Source organism: Canis lupus, chromosome 7 (genome assembly GCF_011100685.1).
Source record: "Canis lupus familiaris isolate Mischka breed German Shepherd chromosome 7, alternate assembly UU_Cfam_GSD_1.0, whole genome shotgun sequence".
NCBI lineage: Eukaryota > Metazoa > Chordata > Mammalia > Carnivora > Canidae > Canis > Canis lupus.
Genome location: NC_049228.1, coordinates 7980983 through 8008791, shown reverse-complemented (window position 1 = coordinate 8008791; position 27809 = coordinate 7980983). Strand labels below are relative to the sequence as shown.

Here is a 27809-nt window from a genome sequence, read left to right as displayed (position 1 = left end):
AAGGAAAGAAGATCACAAGTCATGAGCACTGGGTGTTATACTATATGTTGGCAAATCAAACTCCAATAAAAAATATACGAAGAAGAAGAAGGAGAAGGAGAAGGAGGAGGAGGAGGAGGAGGAGGAGGAGGAGGAGGAGGAGGAGGAGGAGAAGGAGAAGGAGAAGGAGAAGGAGAAGGAGAAGGAGAAGGAGAAGGAGAAGAAGAAGATCACAAACCCCAGGCAGCCCCAGGCTGACTGCTGCGGCCCGGACCCCCCTCACCCATCGCAAAAGCAGTGAGTGTCCTGCAGAGGTGTTCACATGCCTCCTACCATATCCTAAAATCTAGGTAGCACACCCCCCCGCCCCGGCACCCTTAAGTTAACATCTACAGTTTTCTCCCTAAACTGAAATCTTTTCAAGATATAATTTCAGGGTATTATATACACTGACTCTTTAAAGTGAAACCATTATCCCTTATTAAATGTATTCAGTGGAATCCAAATACCACAGTGATTTGATATCCACCATCATCCACTTAAAAAGCACACGAGCAAACTGTTTCTTTAACATCAGGAAATTTTATTTCATTCTCTTTCTTTTTTTTTTTTTTTTTAATATTAATTTTTATTTATTTGTGATAGTCACAGAGAGAGAGAGAGAATGAGGCAGAGACACAGGCAGAGGGAGAAGCAGGCTCCATGCACCGGGAGCCCGACGTGGGACTCGATCCCGGGTCTCCAGGATCGCGCCCTGGGCCAAAGGCAGGCGCCAAACCGCTGCGCCACCCAGGGATCCCTCATTCTCTTTCTTAAACTCATCTTTCCCTTCTATGTCTCACAGAGTTTTATTCTAATGTGGTGTGTTTTTATGCTTGATAGTCCTTGGTGGTTGCCCAATATTATGTATGAAATAATATTATATGTGTAATGTGATGTAAATACTAAAAGGATTTTTTTTAATTTAAATTTTGGTTAGTTAACATATAGGGCATTATTGGTTTCTGGAGTAGAATTTAGCGATTCATCACTTACATACAGCAGCCAGTGTTCATCACAATAAGTACCCCACTTCATACCCATCCCCCACCTAGCCCATCCCCCACCCACCTCACTCCATCAACCCTGTAGTTTGCTGTCTATCGTTAAGAGTCTCTTATGGCTTGTTTCCCCTTTTTCCTTTTTTTTTTTCTTTTTCTCCTTCCCATATGTTAATCTGTTTTCTTTCTTAAATTCCACATATGAGTGAAATCATATGGTATTTGTCTTTCTCCAACTAACTTATTTCTCTCAGCATCATATACTCTCCAGTACGTCATTGCAAATGGCAAGATTTCATACTTTTGATGGCTGAATAATATTCCATTACACACACACACACACACACACACACACATACACCATGTCTTCCTTACTCATTCGTCAGTCAATGGACATTAGGGCCTTCTCCATAGTTTGGCTATCGTTGATAGTGCTGCTACAAACATTGGGTTGCATGTACCCCTTCAAATCTGTATTTTTAATCCTTTGGGTAAATACCTATTAGTACAATTGCTGGATCATAGAGTAGCTCTAACTTTTTGAGGAACCTCCAAACTGTTCTCCAGAATGGCCACACAAGTTTGCATTCCCTCCAACAGTTCAGGAGGGCTCCCCTTTCTCCACATTCTCACCAACATCTGCAGTTTCCTGGGTTGTTAATTTTAGCCATTCTGACAGGCGTGAGGTGGTACCTCATCATGGTTGCGATTTGTATTTTCCTGGTGATGAGTGATGTGGAGCATCTTTTCATGTGTCTGTTTGCCACCTGGATGTCTTCTTCGGAAAAGTATCTGTTCATGTCTTCTGTCCATTTCTTAACTGGATTATCTGGTTTTGGGGGGGTTGAGTTTGTTAAGTTCTTTGTAGATTTTTTTTTCTTTGTAGATTTTGGATACTAGCCTTTTATCACATATGCTCTTTGCAAATATGTTCTCCCATTCCATAGGCTGCCTTTTGGTTTTGTTGATCGTTTCCTTTACTCTGCAGAAACTTTTTATCTTGATAAAGTTCCAGTAGTTCATTTTTGCTGTTGTTTCTCTTGCCTCCAGCGACGTGTCTAGTAAGAAGTTGCTACGGCCAGGGTCAAAGAGGTTGCTGCCTGTGTTCTCTAGGATTTTGATGGTTTCCTTTCTCACATTTAGGTCTTATATCCATTTTGAGTTTATTTTGTGTATGGTGTAAGAAAGTGGTCCAGTTTCATTCTTCTGCATGTGGCTGTCCAGTTTTCCCAACATCATTTGTCCAAGAGACTGTCTTTTTCCCAGTGGATATTCTTTCCTGTTTTGTCAAAGATGAGTTGACCATATGGTTGTGGGTCTATTACTCAGTCTTCTATACTGTTCCATTGATCTATGTGTCTGTTTTTGTGCCAAGATCATACTTTCTTGTTGACTAAAGCTTTGTAATATAGCTTGAAATCTGGAATCGTGATGCCTCCAGGTTTGTTTTTCTTTTTCAGAATTGCTTTGCTATTTGGGGTCTTTTGTGGCTCCATACAAATTTTAGGATTGTTTGTTCTAGCTCTGTGAAAAATTCTGGTGGTGTGGTGATAGAGATTGCATTAAATGTATAGATTGCTTTGGGTAGAATAGACATTTTAACAATATTTGTTCTTGCAATCCATGAGCATCGAATGTTTTTTCCATTTCTTTGTGTCTTCTTCAGTTTCTTTCATGGGTGTTCTATAGTTATCAGAGTGCAGATCTTTTACTTCTTTGTTTAGGTTTACTCCTAAATATCTTATGATTTTTGGTTTAATTATAAACGAGTTTGATTCTTTGTTTTCTCATTCAGCTGCTTCATTATTGGTGTAGAGAAATGCAGTAGATTTCTACATGTTGATTTTTATATCCTACAGCTTTGCTGAATTCATGTATTAGTTCTAGCAATATTTTGGTGGAGTCTTTTGGGTTTACTCTATGTAGGAGTATTATATTGTCTGCAAATAGTGAAAGTTTGACTTCTTCCTTGCTGATTTGGATGCCTTTTATTTCTTTTTGTTATCTGATTGCTGAGGCTAAGACTTCTAGTATTATATTAAATAGTAATGATGAGAGTGGATATCCTTGTCTTGTTCCTGAGAGTAGGGAAAAAGCTCTCAGTTTTTCCCCATTGAGGATGACATTAGCTGTGAGTCTTTTGCATATGGCTTTTATGATGTTGAGGTATGTTTCATCTGTCCCTACTTAGTTGAAGGTTTTTATCAAGAAAGGATGCTATATTTTGTCAAAAGCCTTTTCTGCATCTATTGACAGGATCATATGGTTCTTATCCTTTCTTTTATTAATGTGGTGTATTACACTGAATGGTTTGTTAATATTGAACCACTCCTGCAGCCCAGAAATAAATCTCACTTGATCATGGTGAATGATTCTTTTAATGTGCTGTTAAATTCAATTTACTATTATTTTATTGAGAATTTTTGCATCAGCGTCCATCAAGGATATCAGCCTGTAATTCTCCTTTTTTAGTAGGGTCTTTTTCCGGTTTTGGAATCAAGGTAATGCTGGCTTCGTAGAATGAGTTTGGAAGTTTTCCTTCCATTTCTGTTTTTTGGAACAGTTTGAGAATGGGTATTAATTCTTCTTTAAATGTCTATATCCCAGAAAAAAAATTAAATATATTTTTAACTATGGTAAAAAAAACACACACACATAACAAAATTTACCATCTTAACTATTTCTTTTTTTTTTTTTTCAGTTGGCACCATACCCAATGTAGGGCTTGAACTCACCACCCTGAGATCAAGAGTTGCATACTCTACTGAATGAGTTAGCCAGATGTCCTTCCATCTTAACAAGTTCTAAGCATATAATTCAGTAATGTAGGTGCACACACAGTGTTGTGTATAATGAGAAATGTTAATCTTAAAATATTCCTACAAGGTTCAAATGTTAATATTACTTCTTGACTGAGTGATCATCATAAGTGTACAAATAATCAAAATAACATAAATATAACATTTCAAAATACTAAATTAAATAGAAAAAATGTATCAGGACTACATTTCTTAATGAAATTAATATGATTCTCCCAATTAGATAAAAACTATCACCTATTATAGAGTAAGGAAGGGCACAACATCACTTCTATTCTTTTTGGAAACTTATTAGTTTCGTTTTCATAGATGTGAACAGTGCTTACCTGAACAAATTGGTAGGAATAGAAGATGTCTATTGTGATAACTTTACTGATTATTTGAACTCTTTGGGTTCAGTGCCCCAGATTGCTTTCTCAATTTCTGGAGTATCCAAAAAGCCTTTTGCAAAAAATGTATTCAATGACTACTTTTTAAAGATTTTATTTACTTGAGAGACAGAGAGAGCATGATAAAGAGAGAAAAAGGGGATCGCTGGGTGGCTCAGAGGTTTAGTACTTGCCTTCGGCCCAGGGCATGATTCTGGAGTCCTGGGATCGAGTCCCACATCGGGCTCCCTGAATGGAGCCTGCTTCTCTCTCTACCTGTGTCTCTGCCTCTCTCTCTCTCTCTCTCTCTCTCTGTGTCTCATGAATAAATAAATAAAATCTTAAAAAAAAAAGAAAGAGAGAAAAAGCATAAGCAGGGAGGTGGGGCAGAGGGAGAGGGAGAAGCAGACTCCCTGTTGAGTATGGAGTCCAACCATCTAGGACTCAATTCCAGGGCCCTGGGATCATGACCTGAGTCAAAGGCAGATGGTTAACCCACTGAGCCATCCAGGCACCCTATTCAATGACTATTAATTACATTTTTTAAATGTTTTTCACCTTGTCTAATCCAAGTTATGAAGAAAGGGCTGGAAAATTAAAATAGTATTAATTTCAATCCACTTACCCAATGAGGTTTTTTTTAAATGAAGTGTTTTTATTTTATTACATGCTTAAGTATCTTTTTGTCAAATCTCAGAACTCAGATTTAGCTAATTCAATTTATGGAAAATACCTGTGCATAATCTATTTAGCAAAGCCAGTCTTGTCAAACCAGTTGCAAATCAGACTTAACTTCTCTAAGAAAAAGTCTGACTTAAATTTTTAATTTAGATCAACATTACAGTGTATTTTGACGAATATTATGAAAACCACCATTAAGAAGGATTACTTCTAATCTTGTAAAAAAGATTACTAGAAGCAGTCAAGATTAAAATCATGAAAGATATAATTAATCAATTTTATGACGAGTTATAAAAGCAAGAATAAATCTATGTTTCTCATCACTTAGTTTGCCATAATTCAATGTTATGTGCAGCCCAAATTGTAAGCCACTTATGAAACAAAAAACATGATAAAAGCTATGTTATTTTTAAGTAAATGTGCATGCATATGTCTACTAAACCTTGGAGTTGGCTTTGGGAATAATTAAATAAGAACCTTGTATGAAAACACAGAACTGACTCCTTTAATTTCATTAAACAGCGAGATAAGCTCTCCAACACGTTTATGAAAAGAGAAAGGTATATATTGCTGACAATAAATGTGTCTAGCAGCTAGTATTTAGTTTTCCTTTTTGATTAATAGGGGATGTAGGAGGAAAAAAATTTTAAAAATTTTATGAGATAAAATAGTCACAGGATTGATTGTAATTGGAATACATATCTCGTTATTTGATAAAATAGATTTTAACTACCTATTGAATAATGCATATTGCATTCAAAAGTAATCACATAAAATTTTTATCGGTGGGTTTTATCCGGTACAACTTGTCAAATTTAGTAATCTCCGAAAACGTTTTCAGTTGTGTTTAAAAGAATTAGCAAACCAACCCTGGTTTGACTGTTCAAAGATTTTTTTTTTTTTTCGGTTCCTTATAGGGTTGCATATTGAGCATAGCTGAAAGGGTTTGCTTATGTCTAACATGGGGGTGGAAGGAGCACTTTTAGTCTTTATTATTCCTTACAGTGCTATCTTTTCTTTCTTCTCCCCAGACCCTGTCAAAAGCAATGCATTCTTTGACAGGACTTGAGGAATGCAGACATGACATCGTTACCAGAACAGTGCCACCAGGCCCACTGCCCGTACTCTGTAACATATTAAAGAGCACTTCTATGGATGCCTGTTAACTAAGCTTGCGGCTTTCCCCTAACTAAAAAAAGGGGTAAAACAGGGAAGGAATGGAAGTCCCAAAGTGGACTAATTGCACCTTAAGTCATCAATAGGGAGACTCACCCCAAAATAACATTTTCTAAAAATTTTAAAGGATTTTATTTATTTATTTGAGAGAGAGTGAGTGAGCGTGTGTGCATGTGTGAGTGGAGAGGGGGCAAAGGGAGAGGGAGAAGCAGGCTCCCCACTGAGCAGGGAGCCTGAGTGGGGCTCGATCCCAAGACCCTGAGATCATGACCTGAGCCAAAAGCAGTTACCTAATGGACTTAGCCACTCAGGTGTCCCCCAAATAATATTTTTAATTGTCCTTCCTGTTTGGTGCCCTGAAGGATTCTATACCCTAGGAGAGTACACCATGGTGAGGTTGGGAATGAGGGAGGGAAGCGCCTGTCTTTTGTAGCATGGGACAAGGGCAGTTAAGAAGGGGGCAAAGCGAGAAAAGGAAACTCCTACGACACCAGGAAGTAGCATGAGTGGGATCTGAGAATCTTCACTTGAGAAAATTAACCACACCTGCAACCCCCGCAGAAAGTCCTGTTGTATGGAATGTTTTTGTCCACCATCTATACACCACACACACACACACACACATACACTCACACTCAAAATGTACTCCCATTCTCATACACCTTCACACTCACTCTTGCACTCATGCACACATATACACTCAGAAACTCACGTACTACACATACACCCTCACACACCTCCTCACACTTACATACACTCACAAAATCTCACATGTTGGAACATACACTGGCATTCACACACACTCATGCTCACTTGCACACTCATGTACTCACTTCCATACACACCTACAGTCACTACAGTCACACACATTGCAGAGGCTGGTGGAAAGCAAAGAGATGTTTTTGATTCGCTTGGGTCTGTCAGTACAGCTTCATGCTCCAGTTCTAAGACCACTGCTTTAGGACGGTAGCTGTAGCTTCCCTTACTTGGGCTACAACTCTTGCTTCCTTTTTAGGAGACTGGGGGAGGGGGGGATTTTTTTTTTTCATGGAAATATTCATCTCTTTGCTCTTCTGGGATGATAATGGTGCTGGGTCCTAGCAAGTGCAAGCTAATTCCCCAGCTGCCCACTGCTGTGCCAGCAAAGTGCTGCCTGCCCTGGGAATCAGCAGTGATTCTCCCTGAGGCAGCCAGGGAGACTTGTCCTAATAGCATAAGAGCCTAGGAATGTACTTAATTAATTGTCGGTTCTGGCATCAGTTACTAGCAGGCAGCAAACAGGAATCATTATTAAAGTGCCCGGACGCACTTGTCCCCTGTGTGTGCCTGCTTGCCCGGAGAAAGGCAGCATGGTAGCCTGATGAGATCAGTCACCTAAAGATATAGTTCCAGGCGTTCCCCAGTTGTGTTATGTGACCTCATGTAAATAAAAGACCCTTCTGGGCCTCCCATCAATGTCTGCAATGTGTGTGAAAGCAAGTACGTGTGAGTGTGTATGTATGTGAGTGTATGAGTGTGTGCAGGTGTACGTGAGTGTGGACGCATGGTGCATGTAGGCATGAGCATGTTTTAGTTGTGGGTGTGAGGTTGTGTGAGAGAGTTCAAGTGTATGACATGACTGCATGTGTGTGAGGGTGTGAGTATATATGTGTTTGAGGACAAGAGTATTTTTAAGCATGAAGGTGTGTGAGTGTGTGGTGAGTATGTGTGCACATGTGTGTACATGTGGATGGTGGAGAAAGAGAGGGTGAGGCAAAAGGGAATCTTTAAGGGAATGTGGAAAGCATCTCAGTGTCTCCCAGGGATGGGTGGGGACACATGAGATTATGCTTCTTCCTTCAACAGACACTGATTTGGTACATATGGCACGTGGTTGCTGCTGGGCTTAGTGTTGGAGGTGAAGGGCAAACAAGACAAACATGGTCCTTGCCCACATGAAGCCTACAGTCTTGGATTCAGATTGGAACACAGGCTTTAGCAACTGAGTGTGAGAGTTACGACGGGGGCTGGGAGCACCAAGGAGGAGTACCCCGTCACAAGAGGCAGTGCCCCATCTGTCGTTGGGGCCTTGTTTTTTTAAAAAAGATTTTATTTATTCATGAGAGACACAGAGAGAGAGGCAGAGACATAGGCAGAGGAAGAAGCAGGCTTCCTTCAGGGAGCTTGACACGGAACTCGATCCCAGGACCCCAGGATCCTGACCCTAGCTGAAGGCAGACGCTCAACCACTGAGCCACCAGGGGGCCCCACTATTTTATTCTTTAATTACATGTTGAAGTGATAACATTTTGGATAGACTAATTTAAATAAAATACATTGTTAATGATAAGATCACCCATTTCTTTCCACTTTTTTCCAATGTGGCTGCTAGAAAACTTAAGATGGCACAAGTGGCTTGTATTCTTCTGCCATTTTTCTATTGGCTGGCACTGCCTGAAGCAACAAAAGCCATCCAAGCAGAGGCTCAGAGGTGGGTGACAGTTGAGGTGTCTGGGGACAGGAATTGCCAAGCTCAGGGTTTGAGGGAGGGCTGGCGAGAGCTGAGGCTGGAGAGGTCACAGGGCAGCAGCATGAAAGGCCCACAGAGCCCTTTCAAAGCATCATTGATGCAACAGGAAGGATTGTAAGCAGGGACAGGCCTTGAGCAGATTGATGTGCATTAGAAGTCCTCCTCTGGCTTCCTTGTGGAACGTGGAATGAAAAGTGGACGCAAAACCAAAGCTGGGAAGGCAGAAAATTCTAGCAGTGGTCCAGGCAACAGAAGACAGTGGCCGGGCTGGGGAGTTCTTGGTGTGTTGTGAGAGAAGTGGACCACCGATTGGAGTACATTTATTAGAGACACACAGGAGTTGTTTCAGCAAGGAATCCCGCAAGAACCAGTCTCCAGAGTTGGCTTCTGACCGTCATGGGATCCTCAAACCACAGACTGATGGGGCAGGAAGGGAGCGTGGAGGTTACCTGGGTGTTCTTCTTCAGGGGTTCTGATTGATGGGGCCATTTAATCCCAAACCCCCCAAACCAGATGAGATAGGTGCTTTGCTTCCTGGGCTCCAGAGAGGGGAGATTTTCTTCCCCACAGAGGCTTGTTAAAACAGCCGCAGCTTGAGCGCACCCCAGGGAGCAGGCCAGAAAGCCTGTTTGCCCATCTGATGAGCCACGTCCCAGAGGAAGCTCTGGATGCTGCTGTCCCACAAAATATTCAGATTAGTGGCTCTAGGTTCCCTTTCTGCAGAGGTCTGTGCCTTGGCTGATGCTTGGGGATGGGTGGGTGCCGGTTGAGTCTGGGTCCCTGGTGCTGCCTACTTTTCCAGCCCCCAGATAACAGCCCCTGGAGTTTGATGCACTTGACTAAGAAAATTAGACACAGCTTGGCGGCTGCCCTTAACAGTTTCCTGACTGCTGCTCCTATTGCTGATCCTGTTCACTACCCCCAGACGACCCCTGATTCTCGCTTTGTAATGCTGATTCTAATTACTTTCTCCCCTCCCTCAAAAACCTTCCAGGGTTTCCCCCCACCGAGATGGAAGCCAGCACTCCTTAGCAGGCTATTCAAGGCTCCCTACCATCTGGTCCTCTTTCCTTCAGACCTCAAATCCCATTGTTCTTTCCAAGTCTCTAACCCTCTAATGATGCCAACCACCTGCTAGTTGGAGAACACGCTACACCTTGCTTCGTGCTGTTCCTGCCTGCTGTTACCTACCCACCTTCTCTCCCTAGACGTAGTGTGCATATTTTCCAGGGCCTAAGGAAAACTGCTGCCTTCTCGAAGCCTTCTCTTTTGTCTCTGGTTGTAATTAATCCCATCCCCTCTGCTCTTCCGCAGATACCTCTGTTTAGCACTGGTGCTAGCCAGCCTTGTGTTATTATTTCTAGTTGCCGTGTTTTCTCTCCCTTTTATGCTGAGTTCCTTATGGGCAGGGACTCTGCCTTCTTTGTGCTCATAACCTGAGGGTATATAATAAATATTGGCTGAATGACTTTAGGGAGGCCTTGGGATTGATAGTGTCCCACCTTCAGTATTGCCTTGAGACCTGGCAAGGAAGCAGGGCGGGACCAACCAGGGTGAGGTAAGGACTCCAGAGCATACAATTTAAGTTGCTCTCAGTTGCTGGTCGTGTGCTTGCTTGACCCTGGGAGCTAGTACTTCTTAGGTGCCTCACTCGCCTCACCCTCAGCCTTGGCAGAAAGGAAGGATTGGAGTCTTGGGATTCAGAATGAGTCCATCAAGAGGGACAGGCCAGGTTCCATGGGGTGTAGTTCCTCCTCTCATGCTGACATGGAGCTGTCTGGACAAGCAAGCCCAACTCATGCCCAAGGGGTCCCCGGAACAATTCCAGAGCCCACTGGTACCAGGAAAATGGCAGGCTGCCAAAAGATGGAAGGGTCTCAGGAATCTGGAATGGCTAACGTTTGGAACACTTTGTAAACAGGCAGAAGGACAGCCCTCACACACAGTCTCTTGAAGGAACAAGGTACCAGCTTGTGGGCTGGGGCGTGGTACCAGAAAATATAGCCTTAGAATACAGAGCTAGGAAAAGCAGAGCCCCTAGCTGTTGACTGGGGTCTAAGGCAAGATCAGGTTTTATGGGACTTGGAGTACTAGCATAACTAGTTAGAACTTATGAGTGGGGCCACGTTTCCACGGGCTGACCTCAGTGAGGCTGGGGTGGGGGTGTGTGGAAGGAACCACATCCTGAGAAAGGGCTACATCCTGGTGGGAATGGGGTCAATGAGGACATTTAGCCCATGATACTGGGAACACTATGCCTTGTACCTGATGGTATCAAAGACGAGTAAGGGGAAGGGGTCATATGAAGCCCAGCACTCAGCTCTTGGCTAAGAAGCCCATCTCTGAGGATGTGAAAGAGTCCAGGTCAACCTGAAGAAAGGGGGTACAGGAAGGGAGAGGGGTGAAACAGAGGCTATTTAAATATGGCTATGATATATCAGGATTGGTTTGAGGAGGGGGCTTTACTGGGCTTTCATGAAGAGCAGCCAACAGATCCAGTTAGAGGGCTCTAGCAGTGGTCCCCTATTACCACGTCATGGACTAGCGGAGTCAGAATACTCAGGGACTCATGTTAAAAGTAGAGTCTTATAAGCTTCAAACCTTGGAGATTCTGGTTCTGCCAGTCTAGAGTCTATTTTAACTGAGCTCTCAGGGGGATATGCAGCCTGATTTGGGAGCCACATTTGGCTGAGAACAAAGTTAAAGGGGCAAAGTGGCTGGCAGGTCATTTGTAGTTAGTACCATGTTTTCCTTTAGGCCTCATTTAAGCCGTGAAATACTTCAGTAAGACTGTCACTGACAGGTAAAGCTGCATATTAAGGGCACAATTCTAAGGCACACTAAATGTTTCCAGCTGTTATACTTCCTTTTCTCTGTATCACCCCCTTTTGGATATCCTAACGCTCATTTTCCTGCTTTGGTGTAGTGGTTCTCGAACTTCAGTATGAAAAAGAACCCCCCCCTCCAGAGGCCTTGATTAAACATACATTCTTGGCCCCCATCCCTAGAGTTTCTGAGTAAGTGGATTTGGGCTGGAGGGTTGGGGGGGGGGGCTTGATTATTGCATTTCTAACAACTTTCCAAGTGATGTTGATGCTCTTGGCCTAGAGAACATATTTGGGAAACACTGATCCAGTGGAATATGCACAATTGAATGCCAGGAGATGAAAGAGAGAAAGGAGGAGAAGAAATATTTGAAGTAATAATGGCCAGGAATTTTCCAAAATTAATGACAGGTGCCAAACCACAGATCCAGGAAGCTCATAATAAGTAGGATAAATATTAAAAAAATGTATACCTGTATGTATTATATTCCATCTGCAGAAAATCAGACATAAAGAGAAAGTATTGAAAGATACCAGAAGGGCAGCTCAGGTGGCTCAGTGGTTTAGTGCCGCCTTCAACCCAGGGAGTGATCCCGGAGACCTGGGATCAAGTCCCACGTCGGGCTCCCTGCATGGAGCCTGCTTCTCCCTCTGCCTGTGTCTCTGCCTCTCTCTCTCTCTCTCTCTCTCTCTCTGTGTGTGTTTCTCATGAATGAATAAAATATTTTTAAAAAGTAAAAAAAAAAAAAGATGCCAGAAGGGTGGAAATACCTTTTGTATAGAAGAACAAAGATAAGTATTAAAGTGGAAGTGTCAAAAACCATACAAGCAAGAAAAGAACAGTGAAATAATTAAAGTGCCGAAAGAAGAGAACTCCACCAACCTAGAATTCTACATCCAGTGAAATTATCCTTCACAAGTGAAGGAGAAATGAAGGCATTCTTAGATAAAAGCTGAGGGAATTCATCACCAGTGACTTGCTCTGAGAGACATGTTAAAAGATATTCTCAGAGAGAAGGAAAACGATAAGTCAGAAACTGGATCTCTAACAAGAAAGAAAGAGCATCAGAGAAGGAATAAGTGAAGGTAAAATAAAATCTTTTATTTTTCTTATTCTCAATTGATCCAACAGATAGGTGTTCAGAGTCATGCTAGTGACAGTGCCTGGGGTGATTATAGTATATGACTAAATGAAATGAGCGACAGCAATGTTGTAAGAGGCAGAGGAGGAGTGGGGAATAGTCTGTTAGTAGAAACTCACACTACCTGTGAAGTGACATAGTGATACTTGAAAGTAGACTTATGTGAGTTATAAATGTATTTTGCAAACTCTAGAGCAACTGCTAAAAATATTTTTTGAAAGGAAATACAACTGACATGCTAAAGGAGGAGAGAAAACAGAATCCTAGAAAATACTTGGTTAAAACTGAAATGGGGGATCCCTGGGTGGCTCAGCGGTTTAGTGCCTGCCTTCCATTCAGGGTGTGATCCTGGAGTCCCCAGATCGAGTCCCACATCAGGCTCCCTGCATGGAGCCTGCTTCTCCCTCTGCCTGTGACTCTGCCTCTCTCTCTCTCTCTCTCTCTCTCTCTCAGTCTGTGTCTCTCATGAATAAATAAATAAAATATTAAAAAAAAAAACTGAAATGACAGAGGGGCACCAGGATGGCTCAGTTGGTTAAGCATCGGACTCTTGGTTTTGCCTCAGGTCATGATCCCAGGGTCATGAGGTTGAGCCCTGGGTGGGCTATGTGCTCAGTGCTTGACATCCTCTCTTTCTCTCTCTACCCCTCCCCATCTAAAAGAAATACATAAATCTTTTAAAAATAGAAGAAAATAAAAAAGAGAAATGGCAGAAAGAGAAGAGAAGGCAAAACAAGAAACAAAGAACACGTGCAACTATTGGGCAAACAGTTGAAAAAGAGATATATATTAATCCAGACAATCACTTTAAACATAAATGGTCCACATATGGAAATTGAAATACAGAGAATGTCAGGGTGGATACAGAAAAAAAAAAAAAAACAAACGCAAGAGCCAGCTATGTCATATACAAAAATTCACTTTATGTATAAAGACACAAACAGGTTAAAAGTAAAAGGGTGGAGGACCACCACTCTGGCAAAATCAGTTCTTAGGAAAGAGTATCAGGAATGCATACTTTTAGTGAATTTGTTAAGTGTTCCTTTTCACAGGATTTTCTTCAGCTTAAGCTTCTTATGAAATGAAAGGACTTGTTATCTGTTACAGGAGTTTAAGTGGGAAAGATACAGGTGACCTCGTTGGAACTCCTGAAATGGCCAAATCAAATGCCAAGACTGAATAGGTCAGGTGGTGTGTGTATGTCTGCAGACAGTTACCATGAAGAAGCTAATGGCCGGGTGACTTGTACTGTCTGAGGTCTGCCAAAGAAATGGTTTTGTGAACAGAGCTTCATTTTGCAAGCTAGTTCCTGGGCAGCCTTAATTTTTTTTTGCATTCCTGGAAGGCTTCCAGGTACACCAGAATGAGAAAACACAGGTCAGCACACACCAAGGAGCTGAGAGCAGAAGACAAGCTGGGAGCAATTGACAGCTGGAGGGAGAAAACTCACTGGGGCCATTTTGGATTTGGGTTCTTGGAGGTATTTATGAGCAGGGCACTTGTGACTGTCTCTCCAATATGCAGCTAAGTAGAAAAAGCTATATATATATATATACATATATATATATATATACACACACACACACACACACACACACAACCATATATACATGGGTTGCTCTGTGGCATCTGATATGAAACATCTGATTGTTGTTTTGTATCGATGTTCAGGTGTTAAGTATTCTGGAATTTCAACAGGTAAATATTGATGCGTTTATGTTAGAGATTCTCAAATAATGCACTGAAAAGGATTAGTTTTATGAAATATGAAGAAATGCTTTATATGTTGTGCTTGAGTGTGTATATGCTGTGGGAAGGGAGTTTGGGGAAAGCCAGGTTTTGAAATGTCAGGTTAAATCAAGTGAGCGGGCTTCTTTGACACAAACATGCAATTTAATATGGGCAAACGTGCAATGGGAGTCTCGACAGGCAAGGTGGGGAACTGTACTGTGGTGTGCAGTACTTCCCAAACTTATTTAAAGGAGCTCTCTTTCTTCCCCTCATCGAATGCCCGTATCAGAGTCAAATAATCTCAGATGGGTCACTTAACCAGAGTAAGGTTTCTATTTTAAGTAAACGAAACCCAAAAGTAGGCAGTCCAAGGGACTGTGACCTTGTGATATCATCTGGAATCCAGGCTTCTTTTATTTCTCTGCTCTACTATCCTTAGCTCATTATTTCTGTCCTCAAAGTCTCTACATGGATCCAGGTGACCAATAATGTGTGGCCGTCGCACCTTTGTTTCAGTCCAGAGGTTGGAGGAAGAGGCGAAGGGCATCACAGATAAGCCCCCTTGGTGAGCATCTCCCCCCCCTTATGGAGATTTCCTGGAAGTTCCATCCCCTGACTCTGAGCGACATCTCATTGGTCGCATGTAGCTGCCACAGAGGTCCACAAATACAAATTTAGAGCTGGTCACATGGCTGCCCTAATTAAATCAGAGTTTTATAAAAAGAAAGAATATCAGGTAGACAAATAGTCTCTGCACACATATCCAATTGAACATTCCTCAGGCCAAGTTTGGGAAGTATTGATGGGTGTTATTTTCCCGCTGGTCTCCGGTGCTTTGACTTACCCACGTACTACATGGTCTTGGTTGTTTGCTATGTCTCTCTCTCTCTCTCTGCGTACCTTTGTCTCTCTTCCTCACACCTACGTATATACAGAATTACACATATAAGTCATGGATTATCCATAGAATGCAAAAGACTGACAGACTGTCAGAGCAAAAACAAGTTTTAGATACGGTCTAGCTTGGTGGTTCTCAACCCTGGTCTCACTTTAGACTCTCTTGCGGAAACTTATAAAAAATATCTATGTCAGGGTGGCTGAGCCTGGGTGGCTCAGTCGGTTAAGCATCTGCTTTCAGTTCAGTCATGATCCTGGGATACCGGAATCGAGCCCTGCATCAGGTTCCCTGCTTGGCGAGGAGTCTACTTCTCTCTCTTCCTCTGCTGCTCCCTCTACTCATGCTCTCTCTCTCACTCACACGCTCTCTAAAATAGATAGATAAAATATTGAAAAAATATCTATGGCAGAGCCCTCCCAGTTTGAATGTAATCTTTGGGGGTAATGACCAGATAATCATCTTAGCTTCTGTCCTAAAGTTTCCCAGTTGATTCTAATCTGCAGCCAGGGTGGAAAGCCTCTGGTCTAGACCAGCTTCATTGTTTTATGGGGAAATTATCTGTGAAATTATTTCTTTCATGTCTGTTTCCCCTAGTAGACTACAAAACCTATGAGAGCAGAAATAGTGTCCATTATGTCGTCACAGCATTCATCCCCACACCAGTTAGCACCACACTGGCACAAAGTTGAATGAATGAATGAACTAATCCATCAATGAGTAAACCAAGGCCCCCCAGCAAGTGCAAGGCCATACAGCAAATACCCATACAGCAGAACCAAGATTAGAACTTTTGTCTCTCGACCCCGTGTTCAGGGCTCCTCCAGTTATCTCAAGACTTCCATAGTCAGATGGCCAGACCTTGGATCGCTTTACTCCAGGACTGATGTATGTGCTCTTTTGTTTCTGCAGCATTTATTGTAGGCTGTTGTAATTATTTTTGAGTCTCAGGTTAAGAACTGTATCTTATTTCGTCAAGCATCGCCAACCACCCACCATGCCTGGCTCACAACAATGACTGATGATAAAAGCGAACTGGTGGTGGGGTGTGGGGAGGGAAGGGGGAAAAAAGAAAAAAAAAAAGAAATAAAAGGAAAGCCCATGCAAGTTCAGTAGTTCTGAACACCTCACCTTCCTTTCAGGCTATCCCTTGCCAAAGGCCACTTTTCCATTTTCAATTCTCCCCTACCAGGCCCTAAACCCAGATTCTCCATCTTCTCTAGCCAGTTGCTCAAGTTGAGTGACCTGTCTTGTTGAAAGTTTCTGAAAACAAATTCCCAGTATTAATGACTGATCAGGTTCGATGGAACATGCCTTCTTGGTATGTTTGTATATTGACTAGGGGTTAGCCAGGATGCTGACCCAAAAGAAGAAAAGTCTAATTGGACTTGGACTTGGAGCACGGGTTGTCATGTAGCCCCCACGGTGAGTGGTATAAGAAACCAGGCTTTCAACCCTGGCTGCAGATTAGAATCAACTGGGAAACTTTAGGACAGAAGCTAAGATGATTATCTGGACATTACCCCTAAATTTTAAGTATAAGAGCACAAAACTACGGGGCAATTTGGAGGTATAAACAGGGTGGCCTTCCTGGAGGGATATTCTCTAGTCAACCAGAGGAAGGCAGCTAGGTGTTCAACTTTGAGAAGGGTGCCTGGCAGGCACCCCTGGGGGGCAAGTTCTTGAGTTTGCCTTAGTTGGAGGTCTACTTGGAGCACGGGGTTGTCATGTAGCCCCACGATGAGTTCATGTCCCTGAGATGCTGCTGCAGGGCAGGGAGTGGGGGGGTGGGGGGAGGCTCGGCCGCAGAGGCTGGGCCCCATTCCTGTCAAGGAAGAAGGGAATGCATTTCTGTGGCTGAGGTGGAGCTCTTAATAAACGTTAACTCTCTTTCCTCTCTCTGCGGGGATTGCTCAGCCAGCAGCCCCAGAGGGAACAATTAGGTTGTTTATCCAAACCTCAGCCACTTTGCTATGTAATTGATTTTTCATTGAGTGTATTTAGGAAATGGTTATTTACATGAATGCAGACACACCAGGGACGGAGCTGCATCTGATCATAGGAAATGGGAGGGAATCTGGATCAAAGTCTGGAATCCAGGAGGAGGGAGGGTGGGCTTCGGAGGCCTACGCCCGCTGACATTCTGACTCTGCTCCTGACTGTACATGTTTGAGCAAATTATTAGCCCCCTGAGTCTCGGTTTCCCCATTTGAAAAGGGGGGTAAATTTAGTCCCTAGTAGGGTTGCTCTGAACGTTAAGTTAATGCTAGGAGCTGGGCTTGCTCCATCCTTTAGATCAGTAAAATGCCATTACTGTCATTAGTATTACTACTCTTACTACCGTTACTGCTCATGCCAGGGAAAGTTCCCTTCCTTCCCTTAGTTCACGGCCGCCTGTCACCCCATCTCAGTGCTGCTCGGCGGCATTAAGTCCCACTTCTTCCCATCGCCTTCCCTGACAGCTCCAGTCTAGTTACTCCCACTGCTCATGAACATCTGTGAGATGGAGTCTATGGCATGGATTTTAAGCCTTAGTTAGCACAACAGGGTTTTCTTCCCTTTTTTTCCTGTCTAGACCAGAGATTGGCAAGCTGGATTGTCCAGATCTGGCCCATGCACTGTTTTTGTATGGCCTGTGAGTTGAGAATAGTTTCCACATTTTTAAATGGTCGGAAAAAAAAAAAAAAAAAGAACAATATTTTGTGACGCACAAAAAAATATTTTGTGACCCATGGACATGTTAGGATATTTAAGTGCTAGCGTCCATAAATAAAGTTTTATTGGAATACAGTCGTAGCCATTCCTTGGTACATTCTCTATGGCTCCCTTCAGGCACAGTGGCAAAGCTGAGTAGTTAAGGGCAGAGATTGGATGACCTGGAGAACTCAAAATATTGCCCATCTGGTCCTTTATAGGGAATTCGCTGAGCCCTGGACTATGAGCTTCTTACAGGTGGGCAGTGTGTGCCATTCTTGGCTCAATCTCCAGGGAGCTTGTCACCCAGCCCTGCAGGTGGCTGATGGCAATAACTCAGTCTTGCCACAAGGGGGTTCTTGTCTGTCCTTCTTCAGCTCCCCTGTTGAGGCACCCAGGAGAGGATGATTTGTACAGCAGGTGTGTGTGATGAGCTGTTCCCTGGAGGCTACAAGGTCCTTAAGGGCAGAGAGACCAGTTCTTACTACAGAGCCCAGAGAAGGAAATGAGTGTTAAAGGCACTTTGCATGCTTTAATCTTTTTTTTTTTAAGATTTTATTTATTCATGAGAGACACACAGAGAGGCAGAGACATAGGCAGAGGGAGAAGCAGGCTCCCCATGGGGAGCCCAATGTTGGACTTGATCCCAGGACTCTGGGATCATGACCTGAGCTGAAGGCAGACGCTCAACCACGGAGCCACCCAGGCGCCCCGCAAGCTTTAATCTTACTTAATGCTCATTCATTCATTCATTCAATCATTCATTCAACACATTTTTATCAAGTGCCTACCACTGGCTGGGCACTGTTCTGGGCATGGGAATGCAGCTGGAGCTACACAGATGAAACTTTTTTTTTCTGCTATCATGGGGTTTATGTTTTGTATTAGAGTGGGGTAGACGTTCCAAAACAATAAGTAAGCACAACATACTGCAATATATTGCATGATAGGTGGGATTAAGTGGGAAAAATAAAACAGGAATGGGGGACAGTATTCTCCAGCATTTTATTTTAGGTGGAAAGAGCATAGAAATCTTAAATAGGGAGGTCAGAGGAGATCTCTTTGGAAAGGTCACTTGAACAAAGACAGAGGGTGTGAACCATGTGGACATTTGGGAAAAAAGATATTATAGGCAGCGACAACAGCAAGTGCAAAGGCCCTGTGGTGGAAGAGTGCTTGGTGTGTCCTAGGAACAACAGAAAGAGCAGTGTGGCCAGAGCCAGGACGGGGAGGAGAAAGTAGTAGGAGAAGAGGGTAGAGTGATAAGGAGGGAAGGGAACAGGGGAAGGAGCTAAATTATGAAAACTGTTTCATGTCACTGTGAGCGCTTTAGCTTTTCACTCTGAGATGGGAAGTCACTGGACCGCTTTGAACATGAGATTGAAGGTACTTGATTTTTATTTTAAAGCAACAGCTGTGTGAGGTAGGTGTTACCGGTCTTCATTCCACAGAGAAGAGAAATCGCAATTGGGAAAAGCCAGGTGGTGCAAGAGGTAGTCAGAGGCGGAGGTAGGATTTGAACCTTGGCTTGGCCAGTCTCTGCACTACCCTCCGCCTGCCTGGCTCAATAACCTCTTATTCAACGGATTTCAAGGACCTCCCGGGGCCTGGGCCGTAGAATGAGCTGCAGGGTCCCACACATGGCTCCATCTGCTGGCCCTGCCTCGGTGCTGGGACCAGTTAGGACCACGGTCTAGGGACTGTCCAGCTGGACCTTCTGTTTTCTTTAAACTTGCACCAGCCACGCAGTGGCCGAATGACAAACATTAATCAGAGTATGAGGCAACGACTTAATTAGCTCCTAATGGTCACATACTGCCAATTAAACACCTTGATGACTAGTTTACTCTGGAGCTTAATTAGGTACTTCCAAATAAACCTAGCCCTGTGCCACCACCTGTCAGTTTAGGAGCCAACCGCGTTCTTGGATGGGCCCGTTCTTCCTTGGGAGCTGGTCTGCATGGAGAAGCGAAATCGGATATTGGCCTCCGTCGAGAGGATTTCATGGTCCTGTTGTGTGTGTAGGACTCAGGGAAGATCACCACGCCGGCCGTAGCTCCCTCCCTGCCTGCGTTCCCTGTGATCCCTCTGGCAACAGGGACCTTTGGCTGAGGGGCCCTTGAGAGAGGGCACTGTGTGGAGTCTCACTCTGCAGCCCTGTCTGCTGCTTCCACACAGGCTGTCCTCCTAACAGTGGCGGAATTGCACTGCTATGATTGAGGAGCCAGGGTTGAAGAGCATCACAGGAGGGAAGGCTTCAGGCTCCCGCCAACTCCGAATGTGTTCGCAGAACCCGAAACTGCTGGAGACACCAGGACGGTGTCCAATGGAGAGGCGATGATGCCTGGGGGGTGCATGGTGCTCATCAGTGATCTGAGCACTGAGAGAGGGGTAGATTTTTTTTCTCCAAGGAACATTGACAAGTGTGCACATTTCCTAGGGATGCTGCTCAGCTTGGTAAAAGGGCCTGGGGATCAAATCAGTGAAGGAATACGTGAGAAAAATGCAAATGCAAATCCTTAGTCTGGGGCCTAGGCAATGCTTGGAACTGGGCACCAGGTAAGGTACCATATTCAAACTATGAAGAGCTGCCATAGTCAGAGGGCGGAAGCATATTGCACGTTGCCCCGGGGGACAGTACAAATGTCCAACATAAATGGTTCCACAGTCCACATTTTTTTAAAAGATTTATTTATTTATTTATTCATGAGAGACACACAGAGAGAGAAAGGGGCAGAGACATAGGCAGAGGGAGAAGCAGGCTCCCTACAGGAAGACTGATGTGGGACTCGATCCCAGATCCTGGGATCACAACCTGAGCCGAAGGCAGCCACCCAACCACTGAGCCACCCAGGCGTCCCTACAGCCCATATTTTCTACCATTATGTTTTCTGGAGGGCAGGGTAGTGGTTAAGCTGGGTTTACAACCCTTACTACTCTTCCGCTCCATAGCTGGAGTCATTTCTTCTCAACTTGTAGCCTGTAGCCACTTGAAAACATGACTGTAGAGGTCTTTGACCCTTCCCCCATCAAGAGGTGGGGTCTGTGCCCTCTCTCTTTGACTCTAAGGCTCTGGGACTCCTTCACCGATAGATTATAAGGGAAGTGACAACGTGCCAGCTCCTGGGCCCAGGTGTTCAGGAACTGGAAACTTTCCCTTTGTGTCTCTTGGGTTGCTCCCTCTTGAAATCCAGCCACCCTACTGCAAGGAAGCAGGCAGGCATGTGGATGGCCACGTTTAGATGTTCCAGCTGACAGTTCCAGCTGGGGCCCACCAACAGCTGGCATCCACTACCAGGCACATGGAGCGAGCCTTTGAATGATCCTTTGCACACAGTCAAGATGAACTGTCTCCACCAAACCCTGTCCAAGCTGCATATTTATGAGCTAAATAAGGGATCATTATTGTTTTCAGTCCTGCCTTTGGGGTGGCTTGTTCGATAACGGGAACACAGGCCAGGACAGGCTCCCAATCCTCAGAAGCAGTCCTAACTAGAATGTCAGGTGCTCCCACCTCTGCTATGACCTGGGCTCATCATCTGGGCATTGCAGGGGCTCAGCATCTGTTGAATGAAAGAATCACTCTACATTCCAGTCATGAAAACTGAACCTGTGCCTTAGCCTGACCTCCGTTCTTCCTTTAGCAACCCCAGATTGGTGTATTTTTTAAGCCCCGATTTTAACAATAGTGGGGCCCTTTGCTAAATGTAATCTGAAGGTATTGCAAATCTATTTAAAAAACTTGAGTGTAGAGCTGCTCTGGGTGAAGCAGGGAGGGGCCTCTCAGCCTGGCCGCTGGCCTCCCGTCAGCACCTCAAGACGTCTCTGAGAAGCTTGGCTTCTGTGGAGCTCAAGGGGAAGCCACCATCCTCATTCATCTTTGTATCCTCTGCCTTTGGTCCTACTCTTGAGTTTCGTCCTGACCACGTTTGTCTCCTGAGGTGACACGGGGAGGGGGTGGGGAGGCGGGTTGAAACTGAACCATTGAAAGTGGTAACAGAGGTCTTGTCCTTGAAGAGTCCTGGTGAGCTTTCTGGGAGATGAAGTTCTCACATCTCAGCAGATGAAAGAGGAGATGCAGCAGGGCCTGCATTTGGGGGTGGGAGGCTGGGCTGGCTGCGGACCGCCTTGCTGCCTGAGGGCAGGGCAGGGGGAGAGGGATTCTGTGCAGGTGGACGATGGTGGCACTTTGGGAAGAGGGTCAGGAGCACTTGCATTTGGACTGAAGCTGAGACAGTGGGAGCTGTGCCCTGCAGGGAAAGTTGGGTGCTCACCAGATCCAGGGGGAGGTAGTTAGGCATGAACATGGGTTTGGAAGGTGGAGAGGTGCCAAAAAATGAGGCCAGAAGGCATAAAGACATTGAAGAGGGACCAGATAAAGGTATGTGGGGAGGGGGGAGGACAGGCAAAGGCAGAGCCAGGGCTCATGGAAAGGCACTGGGTAAGGAAGCTTGCTCCTGTTGAAAGGGCCTGAAGAATAGATGTGTGGGAAGGAGAAAGTGGGAGGAGTCCAGTGAAGGCACTGGGCTTCCTGAAGATTCTAAGGGAAGTTCTCAGTTTCCTCCGACACTACGGTAGTGGTGGTGGGGTGGGGGGAGGTGTCCTGTGGCCCATTGGTGTAATGTAGTAGGAAGAGCATTGTCTAGGAGTCAGGAGGTCTAGCTTCTTGCTTGATTTTGCCACTGGTGATGAGTCAGTTTTCTGGGCCTTTCGTTTGCTTATCTATGAAATGAGAGAGTTGGTTTGTCATTGGTTTGCCAAGTCCCTTTCATTTCTGGAAATGGTGTTATTCAAGTCAATAGCACAAGTGGCTCAGGCACAGCACTGGGCTCCAGAGGCGCAGTGGGCAGATGCCCTGCCTTCGTGGGGCTTGCACTGTGGTGAGAAAGGGGCCCCTTCTACAGGTGGCAGGGCTGCAACATGAAAGCACATGAAAGCGCTGATTCTTTTGCTAGACCCGGTTCGAACTTAGGGTGAAGCAGTAAAGAGAACCGGGAAACCCCCAAAATGGGGGCCAAAGGAAGAACCAATTGATTGGGAGGCTAAAGAAGGAGGTCTGGGAGGGTGTGTTCAAGGCCTCATGGCCAAGTCACGAAGCACGCAGGTGAATATATTGTGTACTTGGCTCAATCTGTACCAGGGCCTGCTCTGGATGCTCCAGGCCCTGCGCTGAGCCAAGGAGTGTAGGAAAAGCGCCCCAGAGCCCTCCTCCAGGAATATGGGGAAGTGGCGCTCAAATCCGTTTCATTCCTTTGAGGCATGCATTTATTTTTTAAAAAGTGTTTATTTTCAATGCTAAACGATAAAAGCCAGAGAAAGACAAATGCCATATGATTTCACTCCTATGTGGAATTTAAGAAACCAAAGAAATGAACAAAGCGGGAAAAAAGAGACAAATCCCAAAACAGACTCTTCACTATGGAGAATAAATGGATGGTGATCAGAGGGGAGGTGACTGGGGGCTGGAGAAAACAGGTGATGGGGGTCAGGCGTGCACTTGTGGTGATGAGCACTGAGTAACGTGTGAAACTGTTGGATCATCATATGGTACCCTGGAAACTAACATGGCCCCGTAGGTTGACTCCACTGTAGGTTAGCTAATTTTTAGAATTAAGAAAAATATTTTCCTTTTAGAAAACTTAGAAAATTCAAAAGCCAAATGATTTATAAGGTCTGCAGACAGTTAACAAACGATACACCCTTGGTCTCTCTGACTCTTTGTCTTTCTCTCTTCCAACACACAAACATACACACAATTATATTAGACTATTTTGTGCTTTTCTCACTTGGCAATGTTTATGAATGTCTCTCCTTGTCCATAAATAAGGATCGACATTGACAGCAGACAGCCAGGTCTCCGAGATGGCATCAAGCATGCCAGTGAAGATGAAACTCAGGATGACAACACAAGGGAGCTGCCAAGCTGGATGCCGATGTGGAATTCCGCCCCTCAGGGCACTGTTGGAGCATTTCAAAGAGGTTACTTGCTACTGGGTATTTCCTTTTTTTTTTTTTTTTTTGGGTATTTCAACCTGTATGTCAGTGTGAAGAGATGGATCATTCCTGGGGTTTCTATGGTGCTGGCTTATGTGCATCTCAACTATGGCTTTTCATACACCAAACTCACACATGTGCAGCCACACACCTACCACTGTGGAGGATGCACTCTGTAATCCTGATCACCTTTGCCTGGCACCCCTGAATCCTTTCATCACCTAATTGAGAACTAACACCCAATAAAAGATGACTAGTTAAAAAAAATTTATATATATATATATATATATATATATATATATATATCAACATCATCATTTTTAATGGCTTCCCAGTAATTTTCTTGTGTGAGCATAACAAGTTATTAGATAATTCCTGTTGTTTGAACTCAGAATTCTTTCCTTTGCTCTTATAAACAGTGCTTTAATGAAAATAGTCTTATGCATAGATCTTCGCACACTTCCCTAATTACTTCCTTGAATATGATGATCGCTCCAGCTTCTGGTGGGCATGACTGTATTTGTCTCTGGGAAATTTGTTCCCATTCATTCCCAGTAGCAGCATGTGGATGTGCATTTCCCACGCTCTTGCCAACACCAGGCATTGTTACTCTTCTTAATCATCTGAAAAGTAAAGAGGGCATACCATCATTTGAAGTCACATTTTTTAAAAAAGAGTTTATTTATTTATTTGATACAGAGAGACCAAGAGAGAGCACAAGTAGGCAGAGGGGCGGACAGAGGGAGAAGAAGAAGTGGGCTCCTCGCTGAGCAGGGAGCCCGACGTGGGGCTTGATCCCAGGACCCCGAGATCATGACCTGAGCTGAAGACAGAAGCTTAACAGACTGAGCCACCCAGGCCCCCTTGAGTCATATTTCTTTTGTGACCATTGAGGTTTGAACACGGGTTATGTTTTTATTGTATTTGCATTTCGTCTTCTGTGATTTGCTTTTCCATATCATCTTGTGGTCCCCCCGACGCCACGGTGTGTGCATGAGTTTCCCAGGGCTGCCGTAGCACAGAACTACTGCATGGCTTAAAACAACAGAAATTTATTCTCTCATAGTTCTGGAGGTGGGAAGCCTGAAATTAAAGCAGGAAGGTCACATTCACAGGGGGGTCGAATGTGAATATTTCTTTTTTTTTTTCTGGGGTGGAGGGGCAGGGAGACACAATTAAACCTACTACAGCGTGCTTGTCTTTTCTTTAGTAGTTTGTAACCACTTTATGCTTCAACTTTTCACTCTTCAGACTGGCACCTGCCCCTCTGTTTGGTTAGAGCGGGACAGAGATTTGACTGAACCTGAGGCAGGTAGGATCTTACACCCAGCTACCTTGGGAGTCATGAGACCCATGGGTCTCAGGAGTTCCTGCATTAAGCCTTTCTTCCTGGAGAAGCTAAGTGACAGAGGAAGAAAGAAAAGAGCTATCTTCCTGGCACTGCTGTGAGTGACTACTGGCAGCTCTTCCAGGAGCAGTCCTTGAAACCACTGGTCAGGTGGATGATGATCAGGATGGGATCAGACTGAGCCACCAACGACAGTCTCTGAATGATGAATGACCACTGGGAAGGGTGTCATTTGGCTTCATTGGAACTTTCTGGGCTTATATGAGGCTGTTTGGCTAATGTTCGTTTGTTAAAACATGATTTATCCTTCTTCCTGCTTCTCAAGCACTCAAGTGTTTCAATAGCAGCTTAGCCTTTGAACTTATAGTTTCCTTGCACCTGCATGGATCATGCTCATCATAGGAAGCAGAACTATTACAAGCTAAGAAGACTCTGTTCTCCCAGGCCTCTGCAGGGGCCTTTCCTAGTCCGGTAGGAGGATAGAGAAGAATTGGCTTCAATTTCCAGATTAGTTAAACTGGAACAGTAGTCCAGCGGCAAGTTTCACTGGAACCCCAATCTGGAGCCTTCTCTTTTACAACCTCACCTCTGAGGAGTGGCTCTGCAGAGTCAAGAACAAGGCAAAACTCCTGAGAGCCTCTGAGTCTCTGAGTGGGGAGGGCTTTTTTCCAAGATGGTAAGGAGGTGGTGTGCCAGTAGGTCTGTTCGACAATGAGCCTGAGGCAATAAGCAGTGTGGCAGCTCAACTTTTATCTTTCTCATTGGGATGGTAAGTAGTGAGTGATGTCAGGGCCAGGAGAGGCAGTGAAGGTGGAGAAAATTGCAGCGTGCCCACCACCATACACTCCTGCTCAGGGAGGACTGTGAGCATCAATACAAATGGCTTCCAGAAGCTGAAAGCTTATCAGTGGAAAAGTGCTGGGGACTCTTGAATTTAGGAGAAAATATAGACCTGCTTTTGAATCCCAGCTCTGCAAGTTGCTAGCTAAGTAGCATGAGTTAATTCTCTTAATCTCTTTTAAGTTTCAGTTTATTTTTTGTAAAAGTAAGATAATATTTTCACAAGTTGTTTACCAGTAAAATAAAGTAATGTTGAAGAAAAGCCCATCAGAGGGTCTGGCACATATCTTACCGTATACAAAAATCAGCTCAAAATGGATTAGACTTGAATGTAAGACTGGAAACCATAAAATTCCCAGAAGAAAACATAGGCAAGAAACTCTTGGACATCAGCATTAGCAACAGTTTTCTGGAATTGTCTCCCCAGACAAGAAAGACAAAAGCACAAATAAACAATTGGGATTGAATCAAACTAAAATGTTTTTGCCTAGTGAAAGAAAAACTGTCAACAAAATACAAAGACAAACTACTGAATGGGAGAAGATATTTGCAAACCATCTATCCAATGAAAGATTCATATCCAAAATATATAAAGAATTCATAAAACTCAATAACAAAAAGACAAAGAATTAAATTAAATTCTGACTAGACATTTTTCCAGAGAAGACATACCAGTGGCCAACAAACTAATACATACAAATGTTCAACATCACTAATCATCAGGGAAATAAAAATAAAAACCACAGTGAGGTATCACTTTGCACCTGTCAGAGTGGCTAGTATCAAAAAGACAAGAAACAGCAAGTGTTGGTGAGAAGGTGGAGAAAAGAGAACCCCGATACATTGTGGTGGGAATGTAAATTGGCTCAGCAACTATAGACAACAGTAGAGTTTCCTCCAAAAATTAAAAATAGAGCTACCATATGATCCAGCGATTCCACTGCTGAGTATCTATCTGAAGAAAACGAAAACACGAATTCAAAAAGACATATGCACCCCTATGTTAATTGCAGCATTATTTACAATAGCAAAGATAGGGAAGCAATCTAAGTGTCCATCGGTAGACGCGTGGATAGAGAAGATGTGGTGTATGTATACAGTGGAATATTACTCTGCCATAAAAAGGAATGAAATCTTGTCATTTGTGACAACACGGGCGGATCTTGAGTGTATTATGGTAAATAAAATAAGTAAGACAGAGAGAGACACAAATACCACATGATTTCACTTACATGTGGAATAAAGCATAACAAAAAAATAAAATGAAATAAAACCCAGACTCACAGATACAGAGAATAGGCTGGTGGTTGCCAGTTGGGGTGGGGAAGAGGATTAAGAAGTATAAAACTCAAGTTATAAAGTAAATAAGTCATGGGAATGTAATCTAAAGTATGGGGAATATGGTCTATAGCATTGTATTAACTTTGTAAAGGTGACAGGTGGTAACTAGACTTATTGTGGTGACTATTTCTCCGTGTATACAAATGTCAAATCACTATGCTGTATACCTGAAACTAATATAATATTGTATATCAATTATATCTCAGTAATAAAAAAAAAGAAACAGTCTTTTGAAGGATTAGGCATTTTCATCACCAGGGGGAATGAGATACCACAAGGACTACTTCGGTCTTCTTCCCAGGGGGTTCATAACTCCATAGACTAAGACTCTGGTTATGTGTATGGGGCAAGGGACATTATGCTTTGTGTGATTGAATGTGTGATTCATTTGACACTGAGAATAAAACCCGGTTGAATAATAAGAAAA

General features: G+C 43.8%; 1 long non-coding RNA gene across 2 annotated transcripts; it reads left to right on the top strand.

Annotated features, from left to right (window-relative positions):
- The first annotated feature begins 138 nt into the window (after positions 1–138).
- LOC111096613 lies at positions 139–27809 on the top strand. Of its 2 annotated transcripts, none has more exons than XR_005361584.1 (3): positions 139–276; positions 23687–23838; positions 24553–27809. It is a non-coding gene; the product is annotated as an uncharacterized LOC111096613 (long non-coding RNA). The 2 variants fall into 2 exon arrangements; XR_005361583.1 differs by having other exon boundaries at positions 23687–23853.